Genomic DNA, 11,633 nt, shown 5'->3' on the forward strand with positions numbered 1-11,633 from the left:
TGTATTACATTATTTTGTCTCTATGTGTTGCGTCTCTGTGCACTTGGATTGGAACTGCTCTCTCTGGAGGCTATAGCAACTGTGGGGTTGGGAGAAGAATAGAAAGAAAATAAGAAATATTTCATTACTGAGATGGGTTTCTGTTTAAAGAAACAATCAAAACCAAACAAAAAATTATAACTCCACCCCATCTTTAATGCTGTTGTGTTTGGAATGTGGAAGATAAAGCTGTGAGGACAAGTTGGTTAGAAACAGGTAGCATTGGTAGGGGTAAGCAATAAATATGTTTTCCATTTGGTTATCACTGTGTACAAGAAGTGTTTAGCCAATAAGCTGCTGGGGAAATAGTGATCTCTTTCTGTGTATATCCTCTTTATATTGGATGGTTGAATCGAAAATATGTTAAAACCCTAAAAAGCACATGTCTTGTATTTTAATGCTTTTTGATTGGAGTGTAAAAACACCCTTTTCTGGGATATTAATAAAGAGGACCTTTTTTGCCTTGGAAACAGGTACAGAAAAGCCTGCAGAAAAAAATAAATATAAAATTTAAAATAACAACTGTCCCCATCATTAAAAGGGGATATATATTTAAAAAAGAAAAAGAGGTTTCCTGAAGAGAGACCATGGGAAGGGTTCACAGTTCAGTTCCTTTGGGGGTTATAGCTGATCATACAAAGTGTCAGTTGGTGCTATGTAGAAAATTCTGGCCAGGATATGTACATTTGCTTTACATGCAGGGAGATTATTTAAATGATAAGAAACATTGTGTGTGTTGTTCATTAGGGTAAAAAGTTGTGTGTTTTTGGCATGTCTTGCCCCCACCTGATGTCTTGTCACCTAACATGCTAGGTCAGGTGCCAAGGGGATGCTTTGGTTCTAGCAGACAGTGACAAAGCAGTAAGTAGCTCGTTAACTTACATATTCTGTAGGGACTGGGAAGAGAAAAAACTCTTTACAAAATTGTTTAATTAGAATTAGCCTGAAGAATTTTAGAATTCCTGATATATTCAGAGCTTTATTACTTTGTAACAAAACCACTGGTTTATTCATTCCCTGAAATACCTGGTCAACCTGTTATAGGAAGCATTTACTAACCATAACTTCTATACAGCACTGTGGGGTTTTTTCTTGCCTCTTCAATGTATTTTGCTAACTTGTTTCTTCATTACAGTATTACATACAGGGATATTTTCCTGTATTTGCATTAAGACAAGCTTCTCCTGTCCTCTTGATCACTCTCTTTATTATTGTTTTGAGGGCATTACTTTCTGGGGTGAAACTAATCTTCTGCTCACTGCATCACTACTTTTTGCAATTAAATTAGCTATTCTTTGCCATTTATAATCATTAGGTGAACCCGAGAGAAGCCCAACAAATCCACAAGGTCTGGATGGTTCTGTTGAAAAGGTGACAGTTAATAGTATAGAGACTTTAGGTCAGATGTTGCTGAATCACTAGAACTCTTCCTTGGGTAATGCATTATGTTTGGAATGGAAAATTTGTGCAACAGAAGGAAACTGAGATGGTAAAATGTAGATATTTTCCTGTTTGCCTCATGTTTTCTCAAAGGAGAAGAGTAGAGAGGTGGTTTTGATAGTTTTTATGCAAGTGAATAATTAGATTCCTTTTAGATTCCTGTCCCTTCTGGAATTCTTAAGTAGCATTTCACTTTTATAAGTGTTCTTAATTCAGAAACTAGAAACATATACAACAGTGTCATTCCAGGCAAGAAGAAAGATGTTGTGGGGAAGATTTCACAGTCTATCTGGATAAAAGAAACATACCCAAATATAGGAGGATGTTAGGAGTAAGCTGAGATGCTTTCCTGGCAAGATGGCTGCTATTTCTCAAGGAAATAGATTGTGGAATTTAGTGGAGAACTTTGTAGCGTACCACATAATTAGTACAACTAGAGTAAGCAGATTAATTAAAATAGGGCAAAAATAGTCTGAAGGAAGACGAAAGAGAAATTACTGGATCAGAAGGACAATAGAAGACCAGTTCTTAAAGAGTTGACGCTGTGATCAATTTTGTTTAATGTTCTCCTTAACAGTAGCATGGAAGCATTATGAAAAATTATTGCTAACAAACATGGAATGCATCATCAGCAGGACTAACAATATATTTCAGAGGACGAGCTAGCTGCTCTGGATGTTTAGTTCAGTTTTTGTAGTATAAAGCAGAACACTTGTATTTAAGGAATGAAGTTCTTTTCTTGCTCTGACATAGAAACTCAGCACTTAAAAATACATATATTCTCTTTCTTAGCTATTCTGAGAATGTCTTGGAGCTACCAGTATAGTGAGGCTGTTTGAAAAGGCAAATGCTTGTAAGATGGTCCAGGAGGAAAAAACAGCTATGAAAGGACTATGGCGGGGGTGCCTGCAACACGAGGAGCTGAACTCAATGAATGTGAAGTCCTCATCACTGCTTGTTTCTGTCAATAGCAAGGCAGAACAACACTCATTCCTTCTCAGTGTGGATCTCAAAATAGTCTTTCAGTGGCTTTGTTACTGTAGTTGATTACAAGGACATCTCCTTGCGGCTGTCTTGACATCTCTGCACAACCTTCAGGATGCAGAGAATTTTGTCCCAGTCCCAGTTTATGAAAGTATGGTTAAAAAGCAAAAAAATCATGTTGTGTGTCATTTGTCTCAATGAGTTTAGTAATCACTGCCATGAGTTAACTTCTTCCACTTGATGCTCTTGAGAAATTCTAAGTCTTTATGGGCTTAGTTGTTTAAGATGTCTTTCCTAAACCATCTTCACTGAGAAGACAGTCAAGATCAAATAAGCATGTGCACTGTCAGCCTATGAATATTTCATAAATGGAATAATGGCTTCTTTACTGGTCTCATCTAGAATGCACTTGGACATCCATCAAATGTTTAGTCTTAGAACCTTTTGGGTAAGATGTGAGAGTTCCTTAGTGTTCACTTTGTGGGTTTTTTGTGTTTTATACTGTTTAAAACACAGCTGCTGCTGAAGTATGGTAAGAAAACTAAAGTTACTAAATAAACACTTAAAAAAGCCCCCAAAGCCAAAACAAAAGCCCCAAAACCAAACCAAAACAACAAAAAAAAGACATTCAGAAGCCAAAAAAAGCAAGAAAGATTTCTGGATTTTTATATTTTAAATTATTTCTGAGTTGTTTGGGGTTTTTCTTGTTGTTTTTTGTTGGTTTTTTTTTATGAAGATACTTTATGTACTTCAAATTGGAATAGCTATTATTGTCAAGAAAGGAAAACAAAGTAATTTCCTTAAAGGAAATGAAGAATATCAATGTATTGATAAGTATTTAGTAGATTGCTGCAGCTGTTAACCATTTACATAGAAATTTACATATTTTTCTCTCTCTGTATGTAATGACTGATAACCCCTTTTTTTCAAGTGAGAAAATTCTTAAACTAAGATACTAATCTAGGAGCTAACATTGCACACTCTACCAAGTGGATTGATTTTAACTAACTGAAGAGAGAACCTGTTTTTTGACATTTTTATGCTAGCATTTATTTTCTTATAAGAACATTATTTCAGTGTCACCAGTAAACATTTATACCTACTAGGAAATACAGCATTTACTTTAATTAGGTTTGTTTGTTTTGTTATCCAGAAAGGTGCTATGTGAACTTCTAAATTAATCCAATTACAGCATTAGAACATTCTCTGTTTTCTAAATACTTTGTTCTGGCATCCAAGCCTCTGAGGCAAACACCTGCCCTTCCAAACGCATGACATCTTGATGAGTCGTTCGTCCCGGGGCAGCGGGGGCAGGGGAGCGGGGCAGGGGGCGGACACCGCCGGGCACGGGCGCCGGGCACCTCCCCGCCCGGCCAGAGCCCCCCTGAGCCTCCCCCGGCCCCGCTCGCCCCGGGCAGCCCCAGCCCCTCCCCTGCAGCCGCTCCCCGAGCCCCCTCCTGCCCCGCCCGCTGCCCGCGGAGCGTGTCCAGAAGCCCCGCGCGAGGAGGGCCCGGCCGGGGCAGCTGCGGGAGCGGCGGGCACCGCTGCTGCTTTCCCTCTCCGGGGCCGCGCTTGCCCCTTCCTGCCCCGGGGATGCCCGTTTGCATCTTGCCCGGCTCTGACACAGCGAGACCAGTAATTCTGAGATCCCTTTCATCAGTCTCTTCACCGAGTAGTCCTCGAGAGATCTTTCCACGGGCGGTTTCTCGTGGGCAGGTCCTCACTGCTGTCTTTTCCGTCCCCGCCCCGGGGCGTGTCCCCAGAGGCAGGTGACAGGACCAGCTGCTGCTCCCCAGCCCTTAATTCCAGCTGGTGTTCCAGCTGCTCCTATTCCCAGGGGATTGTGGGGAGGGCCCTGGGCGGGGCCCGGGATATATGAGCCCCCGCCTGTGGCCGGGGAGCTCAGTCTGCTCTGGGGCTGTGCCGGGGTGGGGGGGCTGAGGCCGGGGTCTCTGCTGGGGCTGCAGCTGGTGGAGCTTTAGAGCTGTTTGAGTGTGTTTTGAAGCTCCTTGGAACAGGGGCACCCGTGTTGTGCAAGAGGCTCTGGGTAAGCAGTGTATGTTGTCAGAAGGATGTTGGTTGCCTGCAGCTTTTTCTGCTGGAGGTAACTTCATATGGGCTGTTTTGGGGTGAGAAGGTGGTTTAACATTCTGTGGTGCATCTTTCTTTTTTGCAGGTGATGAGGAACCTGCTGACTGTGGGACTCTTGGAGTTGATGAACTGTGGAGCTTTCTTTAAAGGAGGATGTCCTGAGACCTGTGGCCCCTGAAAGCTAAGTTGAGGGATGGGTGCTGGGGGGGACAAAGTTGGGAATTGCAGGGAGGGGTTTTAAAGTCAAGAGCTGGGGAGAGGGCTGTCTGGGAACTGTCCCTTTGGGCAGGTAAAGGCAGTGGGTTACTCTTCAGCGTGATGTCAGCGTGTGCCAGGCAGGGCAGCTCCAGCCTGCGTGTGTCATGGTGTAGTTTGTGTGGTCTGTTGTCTTTTGTGTCTCAAACCCTCCTTGGGTCCCAGTCTCCTCTTTGTGCTCCAGGAGCACAGCACTCGCCTTGCAGCCCATCCTTAGGTCTTGAGCATCATCTGTGCTCACTCTCGTAGTGCCCGTGGGGCGCTGCTTTTCTTGCCTGAACTCAAAAGCCCAGCTGGGCCTCGCGACTCGGGTGTCTCCTCTTGATCCTCTTTTTGCGCCGGTGTTGCGGTCGGTGTCGTCAGCCCCGCTCTGGAGGCTTCTCTTTCACAGGGAGAATCTCTTTTTTTTCTGGGCATTCTTCCCTGTGTCCTTGCATTCTTGGGTCTTGCCAAGGCTTCTCGTGCATCCGTCTGCTTCAGTTCTGACTGTAGCTTCTTGTCACGGTTTGCAATATTTGACCTTTCTCTGGGGCTGCCTTACGGGCTCCTTACTGCTGAAATCACAAGTGAATTGAGTATAGGAATATTGGGACTAATGTGTTAATTAAAGGGATATCAGTTCAAATTGCATGCCTGTTAAAGACTTGTGCAAACTGACCACTGCTTGACCTAAGCGACTTGACTTTGGACTGGACTTGTGACTTGACTTAGCCTGAGTGTCTGGAGTGATGAGGCCTTAGGCTGCCATTCTAATTAATCTTTAGCTGAACTCCTGTGATGAGCCTTAGTTAGACCTTGACTCTGCCAGCTGTAATAATATGGAAACAAGATGTGGGCAAGATAATTACTCAAGACGATCTTCTGAACTGGGAAGATGCATTGACTGAAAGTTAAGTGGGAGCAATTGGACAAAAGCAGAATGTGGAAGACTTTTCCAGCTGAGAAACAAGTGGAAGAGAGCAAGACTGGAAGCACCCAGCTCGAGCTGCAGTAAACTGATTCTGTGGCAGAACTGAGGGTCTGAGCTTCTCTCTCAGGTTGGAGGTGAAGACTGGATCCAGCTGCACCTAGGCTCTGCCCTGAGAAGAAGCTGAGAAACCAAGGAGGTCCTGTCTGAAGCTCACAACTCGAAAGGAGGGACTTTCTGGACTCTTCAGCACTCATCTCCTGCTTGCAGTCCTGTATGTCTTGCCACCTGGTGGCATCTGCATTGGAGGAGGAGTTTTTTAGTTGCTGGGAGTTTCCTCTCATGCTTGTGTCACATCCTTTGTGTTTGTGTGTTGTGTCTCTGTGCTGTTGGGTTGGAGCTGCTCTCTCTGGAGGCTGTAGCAACTGTGGGGTTGGGAGAAGAATAGCAAGGAGGGCCTGTGGTTCGTGTTGCTGTGCTGCCTGTGCCTGTTGGGGTGCAGATAGAGCATTTGAAGTGAAGTAGCAGCCCTCAGCAGGGGAAGGTGGCCATTTTCCTAGTGTTTTTGAGAGGGGGTGGCTGGAGCCACCTGGGAGAGGCTGCTGGAGCCATAGCCAAGCAGATTGGGTGTCCAAGTTGTTAAGGCCTGAATGTGTGGGGCGTAATGTTAACTTGGTTTTTAGCTCCCTTGTAGGCAGCTAGATCTAGAAGATGTTCCTAAATGGGAATCTCTGGAATTGCATCTGGCTGATAGCTTGTTACTGCTTTTTCAGATGCAGGGGGAGGAGCCACGCAGCAGAGGGTGATGGAGGAGAGGAGCAGAGCATGGTGAGGAGCTGGGTCGGTGCGTATTGAAGAGTCTGGGTGAGTTGTCCCCTGGGTTGTGAGGGAAGGTGTGAGTGGTGCCTCTATCGACTGGCTCATGGTTTGGGTTTGTTTTGTAGGTGCAAAGCACCGAGGGAAGCGGGAGATCTGCACTGAAGGTGACTCGAGCAAGGTCAGTGACAATTAGCAGGCTGAACTGGCAGTTGTTTTCCAGGTGTTGTGTTGTCAGTGTGTGATGAGCATCCCTTGTTTGTGTTTTCCAGGTGCCACACAGGCCTGGATGTGGCAACCTGTGACCATCAGAGGCCGGACAGGTGAGCCACAAAGGTGAGAGTGGTAGATGGGAATAGCTGTGGGCAGACTGTGGACTCAGGCAGTGTCTCAGCGTGTGCTGTTTGCTTCAGTGTTGCAGCCTCGGAGCAGTGGAGCAGCATGCCAACGGGCCATCTGTGGAGATGACACAGGCATCAGCCAGGTTGGTGTCTAGTGGAAAGTTACCTGTGGGAACTCAGTGAAGCATCTACCTTTTGGGTGTGTAGGTGCTGTGCAGGCTGCTGTTGGGGTTGGGTGGGTGTTTGGGGTGAGCCAGGGTGGTAGCAAGGAGGGTCGTGGGACTTGTCACAAGCACAGCAGTGATTGGGTCTTTTGGTATCTTAGATGCCAAAAGCAAGGATGGCCTCAGCATCCGATTCTGGAATGGGCAGGTGAGCAGAACACCATGGGGGTTCTGAGCAGGGGATATTGATGAGGTTGGCAGTGGTTGATGTGATGCTTATCAGTACTAATTGTGAGTTTGTCGTTGTTTTTCCAGATCACTATGAGGAGCCTGGTGATGGCAGGAACATCCCGGCAAGGATGGCTTGTCGAGGAGGAAGGCTGCAGAGCCCTGGCCATCTGAAAGCTAAGTGGAGGGTCTGGGAGGAGGGGACAAGGTTGGGGATTGGAGGGGAGGTTTTCAAAGTTGGTGTAGGGGAGAGGACTGGCAGGGCACAGTCCCCTTGGGGCAGGCAAAGGGAGCAGGTTACTCTTCAGCACAATGTCAGTGTGTACAGGGCAGGGCAGCTCCAACCTGTGTCTGGCGTGTACTTCGTGTCGTCTGTTTTCTGTGTCTCAGACTGTATGTTCCTTGGGTCTTGGTGCCTCCATAGCTCGGTGACCAGCAGGCACCTCGGTAGCCCTCCCAAGAGTCCAGAATGCATCACTTCACTGGCACAGAGCCTATTGAGCCCTTCTCATCTCACAATTACAGCTTGATGCGTGGATCTCTTTGGCATGTGTCACATCCTGGCTGTTTCTGAGCGTTCATCTCTTGCGGTGGCCAGCCAGGTGCTGCCCGCAGCTCTGCTCTTGAGTCTTCTGTTTCCACAGAGTCATTTTCTGGGGTTTCATCCCCATGTCCTCACTGGTCTTGGGTCTTCAAGCATGGCTTCTCACACATCCCTTATTCTGGCTTTGATGGCAGCTTTCTCTTGTGTGTGGCTGCAATCTCCTCTCCTTGGCAGGTCTGCTTTAGAGCATCTGTGCCATCGTGGCACCGTAGGGCTTCTCTGCCAGCATCATCTTCCCTATGGGAATCTTTTACTGAGCAAGGACAAGAGACTTACAGAAAGTTACAAAGGTCTTGTGAAACAAAGATCCTGATCTTGTTGAAACAAGAAGATGGGGAAGCATGTGCTTTTCTTAAAATGTGGCAGAATTGCCGAAGTTGCTGTAGCTGAGCGACCTCTGCTCGTGACAAAATCAACAATATGGAAACCAGACCTTCAGCATTTAGGCTGCCCACCTCCAACTGAAGACCTACGCACTGTGTGTGCTGTACCTTGAAATCAGAGTGAGAAATTCACTAACCAATCAGAGTAGAGTAACCGTGAATATGTATTTGGTGGAGGAAGCTAATCAAAAGTGTGTGAATGTGTAGAGTTTTGTGACTTCAGGGGGCAGCTTTGTGTCTTACTGCCTCTCGCCCTGTGTTTGCCTAAATGAATGAAATAAATGAAAATACCTTGGCTCTGTATGTATTTTGGCATCTCGCATAGTAGGTGAATGACCCTGCTTTTGGTATAACAAGGTATAACGCTCAAGGTGTCCATGTGTAGTCCTGGTCTGTGTGTGAGGGCTGGAGCTGCCCTGCCCAGGGGTGCAGCAGTACTGATGACAGGGTAGCGTAGCTTTATGGGGCTGTGGAAGTAAGTTGGTTTGGACCAATTCTGTTGGCAGAGACCATACGGTCCATCTCTGGGCAAACAGGTGTAGGCAGCTGCCACAGTTGTGTTCGCTTTTCTTTACAGTCCGGGGCTAGGATTGGATCCAGCCGCACCTAGACTCCTCTGAGAAGGAGTTTAGAAAGCAAGGGGGTCCAGTCTGAACCTCGTGACTGGTTGGGAGCAGCAGTTAGTGTGGAAGGGGAGCGGGTCAGATCTGGAAGGTGCCTTAGCTTGCACAGATGGGGCTCCCTAGCTGGCTTTTCTTCTTCTAGCTGTAGTGAGAAGGTATATGCAAAAGGCAGAGAGACCTCTGGCCTCACCAAGCTACCTGTGGTTGTGCAGGTGACTTGCTTTACAGGGTGTGTTTGTGTTGTTTCAGATGCAGAGCAACAAGCAGCAAGGCCAAGGGCACGGAAGAGGGGAGCAGAGTGCCGGCTGAAGAAGGACAGGCATCCAGCTCCGGAGTATCGGCAGGACAGCTGGTGGTTCTGACAAGCTTGAGCTTCTCTGGCTGGATTTTCTGGGTGCAAATCCAAGTGTGAAGCGAGATGTTATCAGCAGAGCGGCCTCTGGCAAGGTGAGTGATGGATGGTGTGCTGAAGCAGCAGGTTTGAGGTGCAGTGTTACGCAGAGGGACAAGCCAAAAGGCACGGAGGGAGCAGAGCGCTGGAAGGTGAGTTGGGCGACTGGTGTTGGAGGGAAGAAGCAAGTGGTGGCTGTGTTGGCTGCCTTCTAGGTGTTGGGGTTTTTATTTTGGAGGCACAAGGCCAGGAGCAGAGCAGGACATCAGCACTGCAGGTGACTTGGGGGAGGTGAGCAGTGACTAGTGGGCTGAAGTAGCAGGTGTTTTTCAGGTGTCATGTTGTCAGTTGTTTTAGGAGCATCCCTTGGTTGTGTTCATAGATGTTACACAAGCCCTCCTAGTCCCCTGGGGTCCCTGCCTGGATTGTTCAGGATGGCCTGGTGCTGTGCATTGCATTTCCAGAGACAAACAGCAGCTTGGCAGCTTGTGGTCAGGACTCTGGAGAGATTTGGGAAGGCCCCAGAGCACCTTCTGCATCCTCTCACAGTCAGCATGTGAGTCAAGTGATGCAGGATTCCCACCTCTGTGCTGGCCCCACGTGCCATTCTTTTCCCCCGTGGTTCCAGACTGTCAGCATAGGAGAGACTTGCTTCCCCTCCAGGTCTAAGTGTTTCCCAGTGCATGAGGGACCTGCCACAGAACCTAAGCTTTCCTATCGCATTGATTGAAGAGCTGCATAACACTTAGAGCCTGGTGTAGGTTGGCTTCTTCCTGCTAAGAAGCCATTTCTTCACAAAATGCTTTTCTTTGTCTAAGATGGAGACATACAAGTAGCGGTGACCAGATCTGTGCTGGAAAATGGACTTGATGGAAAGTACCAAACTTCTCTTTTGTTGCAATCCGTAATGATTTTTTTGGCCTCAAATGTTTTTTGTGCTGCTTCTCAAACACACTTTCCCAGCCTTTTTTTAAATGTAAGCAGACATTGAAAGAAAAACCAGCACTCAGAATATTGATGGAGAAAGAATTGTGCACAATTTCAGAACTTCACAGACTTGTTTATAAGACTTACTTATTTGAAAAAGTGACACACTTGTTGCTAATCAATTAATAACGCATTATTTTTCACTTCATAATGGAGTCACAAGCTGCTGTTGTCAGACCCTGATCTCTGGGAGGCTCTTTGTAGAAAATCATGCATAGGAATAGGATCATCCTCTAGGAAAGCTGGAAACACTGTGGTTCATAAGTTGGATTTTTTTGTGGAGTAAAACCTGGCCGTGTTGGGCAAGCCTCCTGGAAATACCCCTGATTTCCTAGGAACTTGCTGGAGGAATCCCAAGGCAGACTGACCATGACACCTGAAGCAGATACCAGCCACCGGTGTGTTCAGATGCTGAACAAATATTTCTCATACTCCCTTTCAATTGTTGGAAACCTGCCAGAGTTAAATCCCATCTTTCATTTCTGGAGCTTTGCTGTTTTCCTTATTTTTCTGCCTAAGGTGCATGATCTGAGGTGTTAATTTGAACTTGGACTGGAAGATGCAGTTAAAATACTCATCTTTATGCAGAAAGCAACCAGGGAAGACATTCTCAAGTGTAAGTATGGTAATTAATAAGATTATAATCATGAGAAAATTACAGTTTCTTCTGGAAATCACTAGCAAGTTACAACCAAAGAAAGAAGTGGATGTCAGGATAAGGGACCCTATGACCATATGGCATTGGAAGACATGGATTAGGATTTCTGTCTGTGGTTTGGCTTGACAAAACCAGTGTGGAAAAGACAGCTGAGGAGGTTCTGCTCCTCTGTCTCATGACAGAAGAGGAAAATGCATTATGAAATATGAAACTCTGAAGTAGCTCAGTGAGTTTCAGTGTTCTGCTTATTATAGGGACAACTGAAATTCCCCATATAGATTCTGTGCTTTAAAAAGCAACAGTTCAGATGAACAAAACTGGTCTCAGCTGTTGCATTTCTTTACCAAGTGGGGTTCTATGGTCTCTTTGAGCAGTCTATCAGCTGAACTGCTGGGATTTTCCATTTATTCTTTTCTTAAAATTGATTTTACATGACTAAGAGTGAGCTTTGTGGAAAATCAACTCCAGGAAGCTTATCTCAGTGAAACCCAAGAAAAGGTAACATGCATAAATTAGGATGAGGTATATCCCGAGATAAACTTTTGTTAATCAGGTTAAAAGAAGATACAGAGACCTGAGAGTATTTTAATGTTACATAAATAATTTTTTATTTATATAACAGCATTGCCTGACTTGGTTTGTTTCTCCATGCAGAAAAACTCATAGGTATGTAAAGCAAAAAGCTCTGGTCTTAAGAGGCAGCATGGGTTACTTTAATATGT

The 11,633-nt window shown here is 45.8% G+C and overlaps 2 long non-coding RNA genes across 4 annotated transcripts in view; both read left to right on the plus strand.

Annotated features, from left to right (window-relative positions):
• Positions 1-7,239, plus strand: part of LOC127388153 (uncharacterized) — a 145,247-nt gene extending 138,008 nt beyond the window's left edge. Inside the window, exons 1-5 of one of the 3 annotated variants that reach the window (XR_007890323.1) lie at positions 4,455-6,580; positions 6,661-6,713; positions 6,805-6,868; positions 6,946-7,016; positions 7,199-7,239. This is a non-coding gene — a long non-coding RNA (uncharacterized LOC127388153). Of the gene's footprint in view, positions 1-4,454; positions 6,714-6,804; positions 6,869-6,945; positions 7,017-7,198 lie in introns of those variants that run through there. The other 2 variants (XR_007890324.1, XR_007890322.1) reach the window with 2 other exon arrangements.
• A 224-nt stretch (positions 7,240-7,463) lies between these two features.
• Positions 7,464-11,607, plus strand: LOC127388419 (uncharacterized). The gene is made up of 3 exons (XR_007890368.1): positions 7,464-9,322; positions 10,085-10,869; positions 11,534-11,607. It is a non-coding gene; the product is annotated as an uncharacterized LOC127388419 (long non-coding RNA).
• The last annotated feature ends 26 nt before the right edge of the window (positions 11,608-11,633 follow it).

The sequence above is a fragment of the Apus apus genome, chromosome 9 (genome assembly GCF_020740795.1).
Source record: "Apus apus isolate bApuApu2 chromosome 9, bApuApu2.pri.cur, whole genome shotgun sequence".
NCBI classification, from domain to species: Eukaryota; Metazoa; Chordata; class Aves; order Apodiformes; family Apodidae; genus Apus; species Apus apus.